This window comes from Tachyglossus aculeatus, chromosome 1 (genome assembly GCF_015852505.1).
Source record: "Tachyglossus aculeatus isolate mTacAcu1 chromosome 1, mTacAcu1.pri, whole genome shotgun sequence".
NCBI lineage: Eukaryota > Metazoa > Chordata > Mammalia > Monotremata > Tachyglossidae > Tachyglossus > Tachyglossus aculeatus.
In genome coordinates this window covers 9,390,849-9,412,576 of record NC_052066.1, presented here as the reverse complement: position 1 = coordinate 9,412,576, position 21,728 = coordinate 9,390,849, and the positions used below count along the sequence as shown (strand labels likewise).

Here is a 21,728-nt window from a genome sequence, read left to right as displayed (position 1 = left end):
TCCGCCGGGTCGGGCCTGGCTCTCCTCATCCTCGCCCCTCGGGTCCGCCGCCACCGGCCCTTCCTCCTCATCCGGCCGGGCTTCCTGCCCGCGTGTCTCTGCAGGGAAACAGGGCGGCAGTGCCAAGGCCGGGCCCGCCCGGGCGGGTGTGCCAGTCCCAAAGCATTCATTCATTCATTCAATCCTATTTATTGAGCGCCTACTGTGTGCCGAGCACTGTACTGAGCGCTTGGGACGTACAAGTTGGCAACATACAGAGGCGGTCCCGACCCAACAGCGGCCACACAGTCTAGAAGACACAGGGCTCATCGCGGGCGGGGACTGTGTCCCTTTATTGTTCTGTTGGACTCTCCCGAGTGCTCAGTCCACTCATTCATTCATTCAGTCGTATTTATTGAGCGCTTACTGTGTGCAGAGCACTGTACTGAGCGCTTGGGACGTCCAAGTTGGCAACATATAGAGACGGTCCCGACCCAACAGCGGCCACACAGTCTAGAAGACACAGGGCTCATCGCGGGTGGGAACTGTGTCCCTTTATTGTTCTGTTGGACTCTCCCGAGTGCTCACTCCACTCATTCATTCATTCAGTCGTATTTATTGAGCGCTTACTGTGTGCAGAGCACTGTATTGAGCGCTTGGGATGTACAAGTTGGCAACATATAGAGACGGTCCCGACCCAACAGCGGCCACACAGTCTAGAAGACACAGGGCTCATCGCGGGCGGGGACTGTGTCCGTTTATTGTTCTGTTGGACTCTCCCGAGCGCTCAGTCCAGTCATTCATTCATTCAATCGTATTTATTGAGCGCTTACTGTGTGCAGAACACTGGACTGAATGCTTGGGATGTACAAGTTGGCAACATATAGAGACGGTCCCGACCCAACAGCAGCCGCACAGTCTAGAAGACACAGGGCTCATTACGGGCGGGGACTGTGTCCGTTTATTGTTCTGTTGGACTCTCCTGAGCGCTTAGTCCAGTTATTCATTCATTCAGTCGTATTTATTGAGCGCTTAATGTGTGCAGAGCACTGTATTGAGCACTTGGGACGTACAAGTTGGCAACATATAGAGGCGGTCCCGACCCAACAGCGGCCACACAGTCTAGAAGACAAAGGGCTCATCGCGGGTGGGGACTGTGTCCGTTTATTGTTCTGTTGGACTATCCTGAGTGCTTAGTCCGGTCATTCATTCATTCAATCGTATTTATTGAAAGCTTACTGTGTGCAGAGCACTGGACTGAGCGCTTGGGACATCCAAGTTGGCAACATATAGAGACGGTTCCGACCCGACAGTGGGCTCACAGTCTAGAAGACACAGGGATCATCGCGGGCGGGGACTGCGTCCATTTATTGTTCTGTTGGACTCTCCCGAGCGCTTAGTCCAGTCATTCATTCATTCAGTCGTATTTATTGAGCGCTTACTGTGTGCAGAGCACTGTATTGAGCACTTGGGACGTACAAGTTGGCAACATATAGAGACAGTCCCGACCCAACAACGGCCACACAGTCTAGAAGACACAGGGCTCATCGCGGGCGGGGACTGTGTCCGTTTATTGTTCTGTTGGGCTCTCCCGAGCGCTTAGTCCAGTCATTCATTCATTCAATCATATTTATTGAGCGCTTACTGTGTGCAGAGCACTGTGCTGAGCGCTTGGGACATACAGGTTGGCAACATCTAGAGACGGTCCCTACCCAACAGCGGCCGCACAGTCTATTTGACACAGGGCTCATCACGGTCGGGGACTGTGTCCGTTTATTGTTCTGTTGGACTCTCCCGAGCGCTTAGTCCACTCATTCATTCAATCATATTTATTGAGTGCTTACTGCGTGCAGAGCACTGTACTGAGCTTAACAAATGCCATCATTACTATTATTATTATCATTATTATTAACCCAGCGCTTAGAACAGTGCTTGGCACATAGGAAGCGCTTATCAAATGCCACCATTATTATTATTATTATCATCACTATTATTACCCCAGCACTTAGAACAGTGCTTTGCACATAGTAAGTGCTTAACAAATACCGTTATTATTATTGGGCTCTTTCCCTCCTCTTGGGCCAACCCCCTTCAATCAATCAATCGTATTTATCGAGCGCTCACTGCGAGTAATAAATTACTCTATTTATTTATTTTACTTGTACATATCTATTCTATTTATTTTATTTTGTTAGTACGTTTGGTTTTGTTCTCTGTCTCCCCCTTCTAGACTGTGAGCCCGCTATTGGGTAGGGACCGTCTCTAGATGTTGCCAACTTGGACTTCCCAAGCGCTTAGTCCAGTGCTCTGCACACAGTAAGCGCTCAATAAATACGACTGATTGATTGATTGCAGAGCACTGTACTAAGCGCTTGGGAAGTCCAAGTTGGCAACATATAGAGACGGTCATCATCATCATCATCGGTCGTATTTATTGAGCGCTTACGATGTGCAGAGCACTGTGCTAAGCGCTTGGGAAGTACAAATTGGCAACATATAGAGACGGTCCCTACCCAACAGTGGGCTCACAGCCCTTCAGAGGGCTTTGCACATAATGCTTAGTCCAGAGCTCTGCACACACTAAGCGCTCACTAAATACGACCGGATGAATAGTGGGCGCTCAATAAATACAAATGAGTGAATGAATGAACTGCTCCTCACGTGTGGTTTCCACCTGAGCCCCCCACACCGGGGCCGGTGACCCGTTAATCCCGTAGCCGCTCAGCCCGGCCCGGGGGCTCCATACCTGGGGTCCCGGCGTCCACCAAGGTCTCCCCGCTGGCCGGGTCTCCCCCGACGGGGGTGTCTAAGAGACGGCCCGGTTCAAAATGGGGACAATCGGGGGCAGGAGGGGTCAAAGGTCGCGGCCGGGCCCCCTCCATCTCGCCGTCCGACGGGGCGTCCAGACAGGCATCCGTCACGGCATCCTCGCTAGGGTCGGACCGTCGGCCCGGTGCTGGGGAAGAAAGGCAGAGTTCCCATTATTATCATTAGTATTATTCATTCAATCATATTTATTGAGCACTCACCGCGTGCAGAGCACTGGACTAAGCGCTTGGGAAGGACAAGTTGGCAACAGAGAGGGACGGTCCCTACCCAACGACGGGCTCACGGTCGTTAACAACCAAACAAGTAATAATAATAATGATGACGATGGCATTTGTTAAGCGCTTACTATGTGCCAAGCACAGTTCTAAGCGCTGGAGGGGGTACAGGATGATCTGGTTGTCCCACGTGGGGCTCGCGGTCGTAATCCCCGTTTTACAGATGAGGGAACTGAGGCTCAGAGAAGTGAAGTGACTTGCCCAAGGTCCCACAGCAGACGGGGCGGAGCCGGGATTCGAACCCATGACCTCCGGCTCCAAAGCCCGGGCTCTTTCCACTGAGCCACGCTGCTTCTCTAAGCACTTACTATGTCAGAGAAGCAGTATGGCTTAGTGGAAAGAGCATGGGCTTGGGAGTCAGAGGTCATGGGTTCTAATCCCGGTTGCGCCACTTAATAATAATCATCATCATCATCATCATCATCATCAATCGTATTTATTGAGCGCTTACTGTGTGCAGAGCACTGTACTAAGCACTTGGGAAGTACAAGTTGGTAACATATAGAGACAGTCCCTACCCAGCAGTGGGCTCACAGTCTAAAAGGTATTGGTTAAGTGCTTACTATGTGCAAAGCACTGTTCTAAGCACTGGGGAGGTTACAAGGTGATTAGGTTGTCCCGGGGGGGGCTCACAGTTTTAATCCCCATTTTACAGATGAGGTCACTGAGGCCCAGAGAAGTGAAGTGACTTGCCCAAAGTCCCGCATCTGACAGTTGGCAGAGCTGGGATTTGAACCCATGACCTCTGACTCCACAGCCCGGGCTCTTTCCACTGAGCCATGCTGCTTCTCTTACCAGCTGAGTGACTTTGGGCAAGTCACTTCACTTCTCTGGGCCTCAGTTCCCTCATCTGTCAAATGGGGATGGACACCGTGAGCCCCCCGTGGGACAACCTGATCACCTTGTATCTCCCCCAGCGCTTAGAACGGTGCTTGGCACATAGTAAGCGCTTAACAAATACCAAAATTATTATTATTACATGCCAGGCACTGTATTAAGCGCTGGGGTGGAAAGAAGCAAATCGGACTGGACACAGTCTCTGTCCCATGTGAGGCTTCCAATCTCCATCCCCATTTGACAGATGAGGGAACTGAGGCCCCCCTCCATCCCCCCCCACCACGTCTTACCTCCTTCCCTTCCCCACAGCACCTGTATATATGTATAGATGTTTGTACATATTTATTACTCTATTTATTCATTCATTTATTTATTTTACTTGTACATATCTATTCTATTTATTTCATTTTGTTAGTATGTTTGGTTTTGTTCTCTGTCTCCCCCTTTTAGACTGTGAGCCCACTGTTGGGTAGGGACTGTCTCTGTATGTTGCCAATTTGTACTTCCCAAGCGCTTAGTACAGTGCTCTGCACACAGTAAGTGCTCAATAAATACGATTGATGATGATGATGATGATTTATTTTATTTTGTTAATATGTTTGGTTCTGTTCTCTGTCTCCCCCTTCTAGACTGTGAGCCCACTGTTGGGTAAGGACCATCTTTATATGTTGCCAACTTGTACTTCCCAAGCGCTTAGTACAGTGCTCTGCACACAGTAAGCGCTCAATAAATACGATTGATTGATTGATTGACACCTGTCTACTTGTTTTGTTGCCTGTCTCCCCCTTCTAGACTGTGAGCCCGTTGTTGGGTAGGGACCGTCTCTAGAGGTTGCCGACTTGGACTTCCCAAGCGCTTAGAGAAGCAGCGTGGCTCTTTGGAAAGAGCCCGGGCTTTGGAGTCAGAGGTCATGGGTTCAAATCCCGGCTCCGCCAATTGTCAGCTGGGTGACTTTGGGCAAGCCACTTAACTTCTCTGGGCCTCAGTTCCCTCATCTGTAAAATGGGGACTAAGACTGTGAGCCCCCCGTGGGACAACCTGATCACCTTGTATCCTCCCCAGCGCTTAGAACAGTGCTTTGTTCTCAAATGCCATCATCATCATTATTATTATTAGTACAGTGCTCTGCACACAGTAAGTGCTCAATAAATACGATTGAATGAATGAATGAATGTAGCAGACGTGTGTGGAGCCGGGATTAGAACACACAACCGTCTGCATCCCATGCCCATCAATCAATCAATCTATGGATTGACTGAGCATCTACTTTGAGCAGAGCAGCGTCCGAAGGGTTGGGAGAGGACTGTGATTTTATACCTGTAATTTCTGTATTTTAAAGGATATTTGTTAAGCGCTTACTGGATGCCGGGCACTGTTTGAGGTACAAGCTAATCATGTCCAACACAGTCCCTGTCCCACGTGGGGCTCACAGTCTCCGTCCCCATTTTCCAGAGGAGGGAACTGAGGCCCAGGGAAGTGAAGTGACTCGCCCAAGGTCACACAGCAGACAGGTGGCGGGGCCGGGATTAGAACCCAGGTCCTTCTAACTTCCAAGCCCGGGCTCTAGCCACAATGCCATGCTGCTTCTCCATATAATACAGTGCTCTATATGTTGCCAACTTGTACTTCCCAAGCGCTTAGTACAGTGCTCTGCACACAGTAAGCACTCAATAAATACGATTGAATGAATGAATGAATTTATACACATCAAAACTAGAAAATAGGTATCAATAGAAAGAAATAGAATGATAGATGTATACACATCAAAGCGACTAAACAGGTATCAATAGGAAGAAATAGAATTAGCGATCAATACACATCAAAACGAGTAAACAGGCAATGGTAGAAATCAACAGAATGATAGATCTATACACACCAAAACGAGTAAGCAGACACCAACGGAAACAGAATGATAGATGTATGCACATCAAAACTAGTAAATAGGTATCAATAGAAACAAGTAGAATGATAAATTTATACACATCAAAACTAGAAAATAGGTATCAATAGAAAGAAATAGAATGATAGATGTATACACATCAAAACGACTAAACAGGTATCAATAGAATAGAAATAGAAATAGAATTAGCGATCAATACACGTCAAAAGGAGTAAACAGGCAATGATAGAAATCAACAGAATGATAGATCTATACACACCAAAACGAGTAAGCAGGCACCAATGGAAAGAAACAGAATGATAGATCTATACACATCAAAACTAGAAAATAGGTATCAATAGAAAGAAATAGAATGATAGATGTATACACATCAAAACAAGGAAAGAGGGATCGATGGAAATCACTAGAATGATAGATCTATACAAATTAAAACGACTAAACAGGTAGCAATAGAAAGAAATAGAATTAGCGATCAATACACATCAAAACAAGTTAAAAAGACAATGATAGAAATCAACAGAATGATAGATCTATACACACCAAAACAAGTAAGCAGGCACCAATGGAAAGAAACAGAATGATAGATCTATACACATCAAAACTAGTAAATAGGTATCAATAGAAACAAGGAGAATGAAAAATTTATACACATCAAAAGTAGAAAATAGGTACCAATAGAAAGAAATAGAATGATAGATCTATACACATCAAAACGACTAAACAGGTATCAATAGGAAGAAATAGAATTAGCGATCAATACACATCAAAAACGAGTAAACAGGCAATGATAGAAATCAACAGAATGATATATCTATACACCAAAACGAGTAAGCAGGCACCAATGGAAAGAAACAGAATGACAGATCTATACACATCAAAACTAGTAAATAGGTATCAACAGAAACAAGTAGAATGAAAAATTTATACACATCAAAAGTAGAAAATAGGTATCAATAGAAAGAAATAGAATGATAGATCTATACACATCAAAACAAGGAAACAGGGATCCATGGAAATCACTAGAATGATAGATCTATACACATCAAAACGACTAAACAGGTATCAATAGAAAGAAGTAGAATTAGAGATCAATACACATCAAAAACGAGTATACAGGCAATGATAGAAATCAACAGAATGATATATCTATACACACCAAAACGAGTAAGCAGGCACCAATGGAAAGAAACAGAATGATACATCTATACACATCGAAACTAGTAAATAGGTATTAATAGAAACAAGTAGAATGAAAAATTTATACACATCAAAAGTAGAAAATAGGTATCAATAGAAAGAAATAGAATGATAGATCTATACACATCAAAACGACTAAACAGGCATCAATAGGAAGAAATAGAATTAGCAATCAATACACATCAAAACGAGTGAACAGGCAATGATAGAAATCAACAGAATGATAGATCTATACACACCAAAACGAGTAAGCAGACACCAATGGAAAGAAACAGAATGATAGATCTATACACATCAAAACTAGTAAATAGGTATCAATAGAAACAAGTAGAATGAAAAATTTATACACATCAAAAGTAGAAAATAGGTATCAATAGAAAGAAATAGAATGATAGATGTATATACATCAAAACAAGGAAACAGGGATCGATGGAAATCACTAGAATGATAGATCTATACACATCAAAACGACTAAACAGGTACCAATAGAAATAGAATTAGAGATCAATACACATCAAAAGGAGGAAACAGGCAATGATAGAAATCAACAGAATGATAGATCTATACACACCAAAGCAAGTAAGCAGGCACCAATGGAAAGAAACAGAATGATAGATCTATACACATCAAAACTAGAAAATAGGTAGCAATAGAAACAAGTAGAATGATAAATTTATACACATCAAAACTAGAAAATAGGTATCAATAGAAAGAAATAGAATGATAGATGTATACACATCAAAACGACTAAACAGGTATCAATAGAAAGAAATAGAATTAGAGATCAATACACATCAAAAGGAGTAAACTGGCAACGATAGAAATCAACAGAATGATAGATCTATACACACCAAAACGAGTAAGCAGGCACCAATGGAAAGAAACAGAATGATAGATCTATACACATCAAAACTAGTAAATAGGTATTAATAGAAACAAGTAGAATGAAAAATGTATACACATCAAAACTAGAAAATAGGTATCAATAGAAAGAAATAGAATGATAGATCTATACACATCAAAACGACTAAACAGGTATCAATAGGAAGAAATAGAATTAGCGATTAATACACATCAAAACGAGTGAACAGGCAATGATAGAAATCAACTGAATGATAGATCTATACACACCAAAACGAGTAAGCAGGCACCAATGGAAAGAAACAGAATGATAGATCTATACACATCAAAACTAGAAAATAGGTATCAATAGAAAGAAATAGAATGATAGATGTATACACATCAAAACAAGGAAACAGGGATCGATGGAAATCACTAGAATGATAGATCTGTACAAATCAAAACGACTAAACAGGTAGCAATAGGAAGAAATAGAATTAGCGATCAATACACATCAAAACAAGTAAACAGGCAATGATAGAAATCAACAGAATGATAGATCTATACACACCAAAACAAGTAAGCAGGCACCAATGGAAAGAAACAGAATGATAGATCTATACACATCAAAACTAGTAAATAGGTATCAATAGAAACAAGAAGAATGAAAAATTTATACACATCAAAAGTAGAAAATAGGTATCAATAGAAAGAAATAGAATGATAGATGTATACACATCAAAACAAGGAAACAGGGATCGATGGAAATCACTAGAATGATAGATCTATACACATCAAAACGACTAAACAGGTATCAATAGAAATAGAATTAGAGATCAATACACATCAAAAGGAGTAAACAGGCAATGATAGAAATCAACAGAATGATAGATCTATACACACCAAAACAAGTAAGCAGGCACCAATGGAAAGAAACAGAATGATAGATCTATACACACAAAAACGTGTAAGCAGGCATTAATTGAAAGAAACAGAACGATAGATCTATACACAACAAAACGAGTAAGCAGGCAATGATAGAAATCAATAGAATGATAGATCTATACACACCAAAACGAGTAAGCAGGCACCAATGGAAAGAAACAGAATGACAGACCTATACACATCAAAACAAGTAAATAGGTATCAACAGAAAGAAACAGAATGAGAGATCTATACACATCAAAACGAGTTAGCAGGCAACGAAAGAAATAAACAGAATGAGAGATCTATACACATCAAAACAAGGAAGCAGGGATCAATGGAAAGAAATAGAATGACAGATCTATACACAGCCAAACGAGTAAATGGGTATCAATGGAAATCAATATAATGATAGATCTATACACATCAAAACAAAGAAACAGGGATCAATGGAAATAGAATGTCTATACACATAAAAGTGAGTAAATAGGTATCAATGGAAATCAGTAGAATGACAGATCTATGCACAGCAAAACGGGTAAATAGGTATCAATAGAAATCAAGAGAATGATAGAGCTATACACATCAAAACGGGTAAATAGGTATAAATGGAAATCAATCGAATGATAGACCTATATACCTCAAAACGAGTAAATAGGTATCTATGGAAATCAACAGAATGATAGATCTAATGCACAGCAAAACGGGTAAATAGGTATCAATGGAAATCAATAGAATGATAGATCTATATACGTCAAAATGGGTAGATAGGTATCAATGGAAATCAACAGAATGATAGATCTATATACATCAAAATGAGTAATTAGGTATCATAGAAATCAATAGAATGATAGATCTATTCACATCAAAATGGGTAAAGAGGTATCAATAGAAATCAACAGAATGATAGACATATACACAGAAAAACAAGTAAATAATAATAATAATAATGATGGCATTTGTTAAGCACTTACTATGTGCAAAGCACTGTTGTAAGCGCTGGGGGGACACAAGGTGATCAGATTGTCCCACGTGGGGCTCACAGTCTTAATCCCCATTTTATAGATGAGGTAACTGAGGCACAGAGAAGCAGCGTGGCACAGTGGGAAGAGCACGGGCTTTGGAGTCATAGGTCATGGGTTCAAATCCCGGCTCCACCAATTGTCGGCTGTGTGACTTGGGCAAGTCACTTCACTTCTCTGTGCCTCAGTTACCTCATCTGTAAAATGGGGATTTAGACTGTGAGCAACATGTGGGACAACCTGATCATCTTGTAACCTCCCCAGCGCTTAGAACAGTGCTTTACACACAGTAAGCGCTTAATAAATGCCATCATTATTATTATTATATAAGTGACTTGCCCAAAGTCACACAGCTGGCAATGGAAATCAATAGAATGATAGATCTATGCACATCAAAATGAGTAAATGGGTATCAATAGAAAGAAACAGAATGATAGATACATATCAAAATGGAAAAATAGGTATCAATAGAAATCAACAGAATGATAGAGCTATACACATCAAAATGGGTAAATAGGTATCAATGGAAATCAACGGAATGATATATCTATATACATTAAAATGAGTAAATAGGTATCAATGGAAATCAATAGAATGATAGATCTCAAGGCCCTACTGAGAGCTCACCTCCTCCAGGAGGCCTTCCCAGACTGAGCCCCCTCCTTCCTTCCCTTCTCCATCCCTCCCACCTTACCTCCTTCCCTTCCCCACAGCACCTGTTTATATGTATAAATGTTTGTACATATTTATTACTCTATTTATTATTTTACTTGTACATATCTATTCTATTTATTTTATTTTGTTAATATGTTTGGTTTTGTTCTCTGTCTCCCCCTTCTAGACCACTGTTGGGTAGGGACCGTCTCTATATGTTGCCAACTTGTCCTTCCCAAGTGCTTAGTACAGTGTTCTGCACACAGTAAATGCTCAATAAATACGATTGATTGATCTATACACATCAAAACAAGGAAACGGGGAAAAATGGAAATCAATAGAATGATAGATCTATACATCAAAACAAGGGAACAGGGATCAATGGAAATCAGTAGAACGATAGATCTATGCACAGAAAAACAAGTACATAGTTATCAATGGAAATTAATGGAATGATGGATCTATACACATTAAAACGGGTAAAGAGGTATCAATGAAAATCAATAGATGATAGCTCTATATACATCAAAACAAGTAAATAGGTAACAATGGAAATCAACAGAATGATAGATCTCTACATATTAAAACGGGTAAAGAGGTATCAATAGAAATCAACAGAATGATAGATCTATGCACAGCAAAATGAGTAAATAAGGATCAATTGAAAACAATAGAATGATAGATCTATACACATCAAAACGGGTAAATAGGTATCAATAGAAATCAATAGAATGATAGATCTATACACAGCAAAATGAAAAAATGAAGATCAATGGAAATCAGTAGAATGATAGATCTATACATATCAAAACCCGTAAATAGGTATCCAAGGAAATCAATGGAATGATAGGTCTATACACATCAAAACTAGTAAATAGGTATCAATAGAAATCAACAGAATGATAGATCTATATACATCAAAACGAGTAAATAGGTATTGATGGAAATCACTAGAATGATAAATCTATGCACAGCAAAACGGGTAAATAGGTATCAATGGAAATCAATAGAATGCTAGCGCTATACACATCAAAATGGGTAAATAGGTATCAATGGAAATCAAAAGAATGATAGACCTATATACATCAAAACGAGTAAATAGGCATCTATAGAAATCAATAGAATGATAGATCTAATGCACAGCAAAACGGGTAAATAGGTATCAATGGAAATCAATATAATGATAGATCTATATACGTCAAAATGGGTAAATAGGTATCAATGGAAATCAACAGAATGATAGATCTATATACATCAAAATGGGTAACTAGGTATCAGTAGAAATCAATAGAATGACAGATCTACGCACAGCAAAACGAGTAAATAAGGATTAATGGAAATCAATAGAATGATAGATCTATACACATCAAAACCCATAAACAAGTATCAAAGGAAATCAATGGAATGATAGGTCTATACACACCAAAACTAGTAAATAGGTATCAATGGAAATCAACAGAATGATAGATCTATATACATCAAAATGGGTAAATAGGTATCAATGGAAATCAATAGAATGATAGCTCTATACACATCAAAACGGGTAAAGAAATCAACAGAATGATAGATCTATGCACAGCAAAACGAGTGAATAAGGATCAATGGAAATCAATAGAATGATGGATCAATACACATCAATAGAAAGAAATAGAATGATAGATCTATACACATCAAAACGGGTAAATAGGTATCAATAGAAATTAGCAGAATGATAGATCTATGCACAGCAAAACGGGTAAATAGGTATCAATGGAAATCAACAGAATGATAGCTCTATACACACCAAAACGGGTAAATAGGTATCAATAGAAATCAACAGAATGATAGATCTATGCACAGCAAAATGAGTAAATAAGGATCAGTGGAAATCAATAGAATGATAGATCTTTACACATCAATAGAAAGAAATAGAATGATAGATCTATACACATCAAAATGGGTAAATAGGTATCAATGGAAATCAACAGAATGATAGATCTATATACATCAAAACAGGTAAATAGGTATCAATAGATATCAACAGAATGATAGACCTATGCACAGTAAAACGGGTAAATAGGTATCAATGGAAATCAATAGAATGATAGATCTCTACACATCAATAGAAATAGAATGATAGATCTCTACACATTAAAACGGGTAAATAGGTTTCAATGGAAATCAATAGGATGATAGATCTATACACACCAAAATGGGTAAATAGGTATCAATGGAAATCAATAGAATGATAGATCTCTACACATTAAAACGGGTAAAGAGGTATCAATAGAAATCAACAGAATGATAGATCTATGCACCGCAAAATGAGTAAATAAGGATCAATTGAAATCAATAGAATGATAGATCTATACACACCAAAACGGGTAAATAGGTATCAACAGAAATCAATAGAATGATAGATCTATACACAGCAAAATGAAAAAATGAAGATCAATGGAAATCAGTAGAATGACAGATCTATACACATCAAAACCTGTAAATAGGTATCCAAGGAAATCAATGGAATGATAGGTCTATACACATCAAAACTAGTAAATAGGTATCAATGGAAATCAACAGAATGATAGATCTATATACATCAAGCATTCTATATACATTGAAGCAGCGTGGCTCAGTGGAGAAGAGCCCGGGCTTTGGAGTCAGAGGTCATGGGTTCAAACCCCGGCTCCGCCAATTGTCAGCTGTGTGGCTTTGGGCAAGTCACTTAACTTCTCTGTGCCTCAGTTAACTCATCTGGAAAATGGGGATTGAGACTGTGAGCCCCATGTGGGACAACCTGATCACCTTGTAACCTCCCCAGCGCTTAGAACAGTGCTTTGCACATAGTAAGTGCTTAATAAATGCCATTATTATTAGTAGTAATAGTATTATCAAAATGAGTAAATAGGTATCAATAGAAATCAATAGAATGGTAGATCTCTACACTTGAAAATGGGTAAAGAGGTATCAATAGAAACCAGCAGAAAGATCTATACACAGCAAAACTTGTAAATAGGTATCAATAGAATGATAGATCTATATACATCAAAATGAGTAATCAGGTATCAAAAGAAATCAATAGGATGATAGATATATATACGTCAAAACGGGTAAGTAGGTATCAACGGAAATCAACAGAATGATAGATCTATATACATCACAACGAGTAAATAGGTATCAATTGAAATCAATAGAATGGTAGATCTTTACACTTTAAAATGGGTAAAGAGGTATCAATAGAAAGACCTATACACAGCAAAACTTGTAATTAGGTATCAACAGAATGATAGATCTATATACATCAAAACGAGTAAATAGGTATCAATGGAAATCAATAGAATAGTAGAGCTCTACACTTTAAAAGGGGTAAAAAGGTATCAATAGAAAGATCTATACACAGCAAAACTTGTAAATAGGTATCAATAGAATGACAGATCTATATACATCAAAACGAGTACTCCGGTATCAACAGAAATCAATAGAATGATAGGTCTATATACGTCAAAACGGGTAAATAGGTATCAATGGAAATCAACAGAATGATAGATCTATATACATCAAAACGGGTAAATAGGTATCAATAGAAATCAATAGAATGGTAGATCTCTACACTTTAAAACGGGTAAAGACGTATCAATAGAAAGATCTATACACAGCAAAACTGGTAAATAGGTATCAATAGAATGATAGATCTATATACATCAAAAGGAATAATCAGGTAGCAACAGAAATCAATAGAATGATAGATCTATATACGTCAAAATGGGTAAATAGATATCTATGGAAATCAACAGAATGATAGATCCATATACATCAAAATGGGTAAATAGGTATCAATGGAAATCAATAGAATGGTAGATCTCTACACCTTAAAATGGGTAAAGAGGTATCAATAGAAAGATCTATACACAGCAAAACTTGTAAATAGGTATCAATAGAATGATAGATCTATATACATCAAAAAGAGTAATCAGGTATCAACAGAAATCAATAGAATGATAAATCTATATACATCAAAACGGGTAAATAGGTATCAATGGAAATCAACAGAATGATAGATCTATATACATCAAAACCGGTAAATAGGTATCAATAGAAATCGATAGACTGATCGATCAGTACACACGAAAACGGGCAAATAGGTGTCAATCACCTGAGGCCTCTAGGCAGGCGGAGGCCTCATCTGTCGCTTTAAAGGAGGCTTCGCTGCGCAGCCGCAGAAGCGAGAAGGCGGCACCATGGAGACGGCGCGGGCTAGAGCGGCGCCACTCGAGTCCTCCCGCTGAGGAGACGGGTGGGGGGGAACCATAGAGGGGAGGCCGGCGCGGGCTAGAGCGGCGCAGCCCCGAGCCCTCCCGCTGACCCATAGAGGAGGAGAGGACGGGGTAGAGCGGCGCTCTGCACGTGGGGAGGAAACCATAGAGAGGAGGGGCCAGAGAGTCGCTGTGTGGAGGTAAGGGGGAGTCTCCTCATTCATTCATTTATTCAGTCGTATTTATTGAGCGCTTAGTGTGTGCAGAGCACTGTCCTAAGCGCCTGGGAGAAGATATAATAATAATGATATTTGCTAAGCGCTTACTATGTGCCAAGCACTGTTCTAAGAGCTGGGGAGCATACAAAACTGTGAGCCCACTATTGGGTAGGGACTGTCTCTATATGTTGCCAACTTGTACTTCCCAAGCGCTTAGTACAGTGCCCTGCACACAGTAAGCGCTCAATAAATACGATTGAATGAATGAATACAAGGTGATCAGGTTGTCCCACCAGGGGCTCACAATCAATCAATCAATCGTATTTATTGAGCGCTTACTGTGTGCAGAGCACTGTACTAAGCGCTTGGGAAGTCCAAGTTGGCAACATAGAGAGACGGCCTCTACCCAACAGTGGGCCCAGTCTAGGTGGGACTGTGAGCCTCCCGTGGGACAACCTGATCACCTTGTAACCTCCCCAGCGCTTAGAACAGTGCTTGGCACATAGTAAGCGCTTAACAAATGCCATCATTATTATTATTATTTCCACTGAGCCACGATGATAATGATGGTACTTGTTAAGCGCTTATCCTGGGCCAAGCACTGTTGTAAGCGCCGGAGTAGGGACAAGTTAGGTTGGACACAGTCCCTGGCCCACGTGGGGCTCACGGTCTTCATCCCCGTTTGAGAGATGAGGGAACTGAGGCCCAGAGAAGGGAAGTGACTGGCCCAAGGTCACACAGCAGACCTGGGGCGGAGTGGGGATTAGAACCCATTACCTTCTGATTTCCAGGCCCAGGCTCTGCTCAGTAACCACGCCGCTTCTCATAATCCCCATTTGATGGATGAGGGAAGTGAGGCCCAGAGAAGGGAAGTGACTGGTCCAAGGTCACACAGCAGACCTGGGGCGAAGTCGGAATTAGAACCCGTTACCTTCTGATTTCCAGGCCCAGGCTCTGCTCAGTAACCACGCCGCTTCTCATAATCCCCATTTGACGGATGAGGAAAGTGAGGCCCAGAGAAGGGAAATGACTTACCCAAGGTCACACAGCAGAACTGGAGCGGAGTTGGGATTAGAACCCATGACCTTCTGATTTCCAGGCCCGGGCTCTGCCCACTAAGCCACGTCGCTTCTCATAATCCCCATTTGACGGATGAGGGAAGTGAGGCCCAGAGAAGGGAAGTGACTTACCCAAGGTCACACAGCAGACCTGGGGCGGAGTCGGGATTAGAACCCATTACCTTCTGCTTTCCAGGCCCGGGCTCTGCCCACTAAGCCACGCCGCTTCTCATAATCCCCATTTGACGGATGAGGGAGGTGAGGCCCAGAGAAGGGAAGTGATTTACCCAAGGTCACACAGCAGACCTGGGGCGGAGGCGGGATTAGAACCCGTTACCTTCTGATTTCCAGGCCCGGGCTCTGCCCACTAAGCCACGCCGCTTCTCATAATCCCCATTTGACAGATGAGGGAAGTGAGGCCCAGAGAAGGGAAGTGACTTACCCAAGGTCACACAGCAGACCTGGGGCCGAGGCGGGATTAGAACCCATTACCTTCTGATTTCCAGGCCCGGGCTCTGCTCAGTAACCACGCCGCTTCTCATAATCCCCATTTGACAGATGAGGGAAGTGAGGCCTAGAGAAGGGAAGTGATTTACCCAAGGTCACACAGCAGACCTGGGGCGGAGCATGATTAGAACCCATTACCTACTGATTTCCAGGCCCAGGCTCTGCCCACTAAACCACACCGCTTCTCATAATCCCCATTTGACGGATGAGGGAAGTGAGGCCCAGAGAAGGAAAGTGACTTACCCAAGGTCACACAGCAGATCTGGGGCAGAGTCGGGATTAGAACCCATTACCTTCTGATTTAGTACAGTGCTCTGCACATAGTAAGCGCTCAATAAATACGATTGATGATGATTTCCAGGCCCGGGCTCTGCCCACTAAGCCACGCTGCTTCTCATAATTCCCATTTGACGGATGAGGGAAGTGAGGCCCAGAGAAGGGAAGTGACTTACCCAAGGTCACACAGCAGACCTGGGGCGGAGTTGGGATTAGAACCCATGACCTTCTGATTTCCAGGCCCAGGCTCTGCCCACTAAGCCACGCCGCTTCTCATAATCCCCATTTGACGGATGAGGGAAGTGAGGCCCAGAGAAGGGAAGTGATTTACCCAAGGTCACACAGCAGACCTGGGGCGGAGGTGGGATTCGAACCCATTACCTTCTGATTTCCAGGCCCAGGCTCTGCTCAGTAACCACGCCGCTTCTCATAATCCCCATTTGACGGATGAGGGAAGTGAGGCCCAGAGAAGGGAAGTGACATACCCAGGGTCACACAGTAGATCTGGGGCGGAGTCGGGATTAGAACCCATGACCTTCTGATTTCCAGGCCCGGGCTCTGCCCACTAAACCACACCGCTTCTCATAATCCCCATTTGACGGATGAGGGAAGTGAGGCCCAGAGAAGGGAAGTGACTTACCCAAGGTCACACAGCAGACCTGGGGTGGAGTCAGGATTAGAACCCATGACCTTCTGATTTCCAGGCCCGGGCTCTGCTCACTAAGCCACGCCGCTTCTCATAATCCCCATTTGATGGATGAGGGAAGTGAGGCCCAGAGAAGGGAAGTGACTTACCCAAGGTCACACAGCAGACCTGGGGCGGAGGCGGGATTAGAACCCATTACCTTCTGATTTCCAGGCCCGGGCTCTGCCCACTAAACCATGCCACTTCTCATAATCCCCATTTGACGGATGAGGGAGGTGAGGCCCAGAGAAGGGAAGTGACTTACCCAAGGTCACACAGCAGACCTGGGGCGGAGTCGGAATTAGAACCCGTTACCTTCTGATTTCCAGGCCCAGGCTCTGCTCAGTAACCACACTGCTTCTCATAATCCCCATTTGACGGATGAGGGAAGTGAGGCCCAGAGAAGGGAAGTGACTTACCCAAGGTCACACAGCAGACCTGGGGCGGAGTCGGGATTAGAACCCGTTACCTTCTGATTTCCAGGCCCGGGCTTTGCGCACTAAGCCACGCTGCTTCTCATAATCCTCCTCTGCTCAGAGAAGCAGCGTGGCTCAGTGGAAAGAGCCCGGGCTTGGGAGGCAGAGGTCACGGGTTCGAATCCCGGCTCCACCACTTGTCAGCTGGGTGACTTTGGGCAAGTCACTCCGCTTCTCTGGGCCTCAGTTCCCTCATCTGCCAAATGGGGATGAAGACTGTGAAGACGTGGGGCAACCTGATCACCTTGCCTCCCCCCACCGGCGCTTAGAGCAGTGCTTTGCACATAGTAAGCACATAATAATAATAATAATGGCATTTATTAAGCGCAAATACCATCATCATCATCATCCCCATTTTCCAGATGAGGGAACTGAGGCCCAGAGAAGTGAAGCGACTCGCCCAAGGTCACACGGGAGACACGGGGCCGAGCCGACGTCAGTCTGAAATGGCAGCGTGTGAGCCCGTCGTTGGGTAGGGACCGTATGGGTTGCTGAACTGTACTTTCCAAGCGCTTAGTGCTCCGCACACAGTGAGCGCTCAATAAATACGACTGAACGAGTGGATGAATTAGAACCCATGACCTCCTAACTCTCAGGCCCGGGCTCTAGCTGCTGCTCTTTCCGGGGGCGGGAAGCTTCCCTGTGGGCAGGGACGTGCCTGCTGTGTGACCTCGGGCAAGTCACGTCACTTCTCTGGGTCTCGCTTCCCCCCTCTGTAACACAAGGAATCAATCAATCGTATTTATTGAGCGCTTACTATGTGCAGAGCACTGTACTAAGCGCTTGGGAAGTACAAATTGGCAACATATAGAGACGGTCCCTACCCAACAGTGGGTTCCCAGTCTAAAAGGGGGAGACAGAGAACAAAATCAAGACGGTGAGCCCGCTGTTGGGTAGGGACCGTCTCTAGATGTTGCCAACTTGGACTCCCCGAGCGCTTAGTACAGTGCTCGGCCCACAGGAAGCGCTCAATAAATACGACTGAATGAATGAATGAAGCGGGTGAGCCCCACGTGGGGCAGGGACTGAGTCCACCCTGATCACCTTGTATCTACCCCAGAGCTTGGCACAGAATACGCATAATAATAATAATTATAATAATGGCATTTATGAAGCGCTTACTATGTGCCAAGCACTGTTCTAAGCGCTGGGGGGGATACAAGGTGATCAGGTTGTCCCACGGGGAGCGCACAGTGAAGCAGCGTGGCTCGGTGGAAAGAGCCCGGGCTTTGGAGTCTGAGGTCGTGGGTTTGAATCCCGGCTCCGCCACCTGTCTGCTGTGTGACCTTGGGTGAGTCACTTCACTTCTCTGCGCCTCAGTTCCCTCATCTGTAAAATGGGAATTAAGACTGTAAGCCCCACATGGGACAACTTGATCAGCTTGTATTCCCCCCCAGCGCTTAGAACAGTGCTCTGCACATTGTAAGTGCTTAACAAATGCCAACATTATTATTATTATTATTATTATTAGACAGATGAGGTCACTGAGGCCCAGAGAAGTGACCTCCTCCCCATCCTCCCCTCCTTACCTCCTTCCCCTCCCCACAGCACCTGTATATATTTATATATGTTTGTACGGATTTATTACTCTATTTATTTTATTTGTACATATTTATTCCATTTATTTTATTTTGTTAATAGGTTTGGTTTTGTTCTCTGTCTCCCCCTTCTAGCCTGTGAGCCCGCTGTTGGGTAGGGACCATCTTTCTAGGTTGCCAACTTGGAGTTCCCAAGCGCTTAGTACAGCGCTCTGCACACAGTAAGCGCTCAATAAATGCGATTGAATGAATGAATGAATGAATGAATGAATGAATGAAGTGACTTGCCCAAAGTCACCCAGCTGACAAGTGGCGGAGCCGGGATTAGAACCCACGACCTCTGACTCCAAAGCCCGGGCTCTTTCCACTGAGCCACGCTGCTGCCCCGTGACTTGCCCAAGGTCACACAGCAGACAAGTGGCGGAGCTGGGATTTGAACCCATGACCTCTGACTCCAAAGCCCGGGATCTTTCCACTGAGCCACGCTGCTTCCCCTTGACTTGCTCAAGGTCACACAGCAGACAAGCGGCGGAGCTGGGATTTGAACCCACGACCTCTGACTCCAAAGCCCGGGCTCTTTCCACTGAGCCACGCTGCTTCCCCGTGACTTACCCAAGGTCACACAGCAGACAAGTGGCGGAGCCGGGATTTGAACCCACAACCAGAGAAGCAGCGTGGCTCAGTGGAAAGAGCCCGTGCTTTGGAGTCAGAGGTCGTGGGTTCAAATCCCGGCTCCGCCATTTGTCAGCTGTGTGACTTTGGGCAAGTCACTTCACTTCTCTGGGCCTCAGTGACCTCATCTGTCAAATGGGGATGAAGACTGTGAGCCCCCCGTGGGACAGCCTGATCACCTTGTAACCTCCCCAGCGCTTAGAACAGTGCTTTGCACATAGTAAGCGCTTAATAAATGCCATCATTATTATTATTTAACCTCTGACTCCAAAGCCCAGGCTCTTTCCACCGAGCCACGCTGCTTCCCCGTGACTTGCCCAAGGTCACACAGCCGACAAGCGGCGGAGCCGGGATTCGAACCCACGACCTCTAACTTCCAGTCCCGAGCTTAGGCCCACAAGGCCGCGCCGCTTCTACCTTGACTTTGGGCAAGTCACTTCACTCCTCAGTTCCCTCATCTGCAAAATGGGCTGCGGGCGGGGAATGTGTGTGTTTATTGCTGCACTGTTCATTCATTCATTCAGTCGTATTTATTGATCGCTTCCTGCGTGCAGAGCACTGTACTAAGCGCTTCGGAAGTCCAAGTTGGCAACATCTAGAGACGGTCCCTACCCAACAGTGGGCTCACAGTCTAGCAGGGGGAGAACAAAACCAAACATATTAACAAAATAAAATAAACAGAATAAATATGTACAAGTAAAATAAATCAATATTTATTGAGCTCTCACCGTGAAGACCATTCTACTAAGCGCTTGGGGGAGCAAAATAAAATAATCATCATTATCATCATCAATCGTATTTATTGAGCGCTTACTGTGTGCAGAGCACTGTACTAAGCGCTTGGGAAGTCCAAGTCGGCAACATCTAGAGACGGTCCCTACCCAACAGCGGGCTCACAGTGTAGACGGGGGAGACAGACAACAAAATAATAATAATAATAATAATAATAATAATAATGGCATTTATTAAGCGCTTACTATGTGCAGAGCACTGTTCTAAGCAAAACAAAACATATTTTTGTCTCGTACTCTCCCAAGCGCTCCTTGAGGAGCAGCGCGGCTCAGTGGAAAGAGCCCGGGCTTGGGTGTCAGAGGTCACGGGTTCTAATCCCGCCTCCGCCGCTTATCAGCTGGGTGACTTGGGGCGAGTCACTTCCCCTCTTGGGCCTCAGTTCCCTCATCTGTCAAATGGGGATGAAGACTGGGAGCCCCACCTGATCACCTTGAATCAACCTCAGTGCTTAGAACAGTGGTTGGCCCATAGTAAGCGCTTAACAAATACCATCATTATTATTATTATTATTCAGTCAGTCAGTCATATTTATTGAGCGCTTACTGTGTGCAGAGCGCTGGACTAAGCGCTTAATAATAATATTATTATTATTAGTTCAGTGCTCCGCACCCAGTAAACCCTCAATAATAATAATAATGATGGCATTTGTTAATCAATCAATCGTATTTATTGAGCGCTTACTGTGTGCAGAGCACTGTACTAAGCGGTTATCTTGTACATATCTATTCTGAAGCAGCGGGGCTCAGTGGAAAGAGCCCGGGCTTTGGAGTCAGAGGTCATGGGTTCAAATCCCGGCTCCGGCAATTGTCAGCTGTGT

At 43.5% G+C, this 21,728-nt stretch overlaps 1 protein-coding gene and 1 long non-coding RNA gene across 2 annotated transcripts in view; one reads left to right on the top strand and one right to left on the bottom strand.

Moving 5' to 3' along the window:
* Positions 1 to 20,097, bottom strand: LOC119926491. Its single transcript, XR_005450337.1, has 3 exons — positions 20,060 to 20,097; positions 2,726 to 2,935; positions 1 to 98 (listed from the first exon to the last, which is right to left on the bottom strand). It is a non-coding gene; the product is annotated as an uncharacterized LOC119926491 (long non-coding RNA).
* LOC119926482 (mitochondrial chaperone BCS1) overlaps positions 14,876 to 21,728 on the top strand; it is a 47,790-nt gene continuing 40,937 nt past the window's right edge. Inside the window, exon 1 of the mRNA XM_038744494.1 lies at positions 14,876 to 14,889. The gene's annotated coding sequence lies outside the window, so the exon portion shown is untranslated. The remainder of the gene's footprint in view (positions 14,890 to 21,728) is intronic.